The sequence below is a fragment of the Microtus ochrogaster genome, chromosome 15 (assembly GCF_000317375.1).
Source record: "Microtus ochrogaster isolate Prairie Vole_2 chromosome 15, MicOch1.0, whole genome shotgun sequence".
Taxonomy (NCBI): domain Eukaryota; kingdom Metazoa; phylum Chordata; class Mammalia; order Rodentia; family Cricetidae; genus Microtus; species Microtus ochrogaster.
Genome location: NC_022017.1, coordinates 12,147,012 through 12,147,569, shown reverse-complemented (window position 1 = coordinate 12,147,569; position 558 = coordinate 12,147,012).

The window sequence follows — 558 nt, the reverse complement described above, 5'->3', positions numbered from 1 at the left end:
ATCGTTGTGGTTTGGGTTAAGGTAACAGTAGCCTGATAGAAAGAATTGTACCTAGCTTTTCTATGTGGACTCTGAAACACAGAACTCAGGTCCACTTGTTTGTATGGCAAACACTGTACAAAATTAGCCACATCCTAACGGTGCATCTAGATATTAAGGGAGAATTGTCTGCTGTCATCAAGACACAGCACAGTCACGTGAGAGCTCACACAAGGTGACACACACCAAGAAAGATGCCTTTGTAGAGAAGCCGTGTTCTGACATGAGTTAGCAGTCAGGAAGGAGCTGTTCAGGACTGCTGCTCTAAGGGGAAGAGACAGAAGAGTTCTGGATAGGCATTCAGCTGGGGACTTTGGCAGACAAGCTGAGTGAGGGGCAGTAGTGAGCAGGGAGCAGGGGCACTGTGAAGCTGACCTCATGGCATTCCTCCTGAGGGAGGTCAAGACTAAGATAGCAAAAGTTAAACACAGGAACTTGATTAAATATTGAGTATCAAAAGTAGGGCAGTCTCACAACCTGACTTAAGATTCTTGCCAAGTCTGGGCAGGGAACACCAAC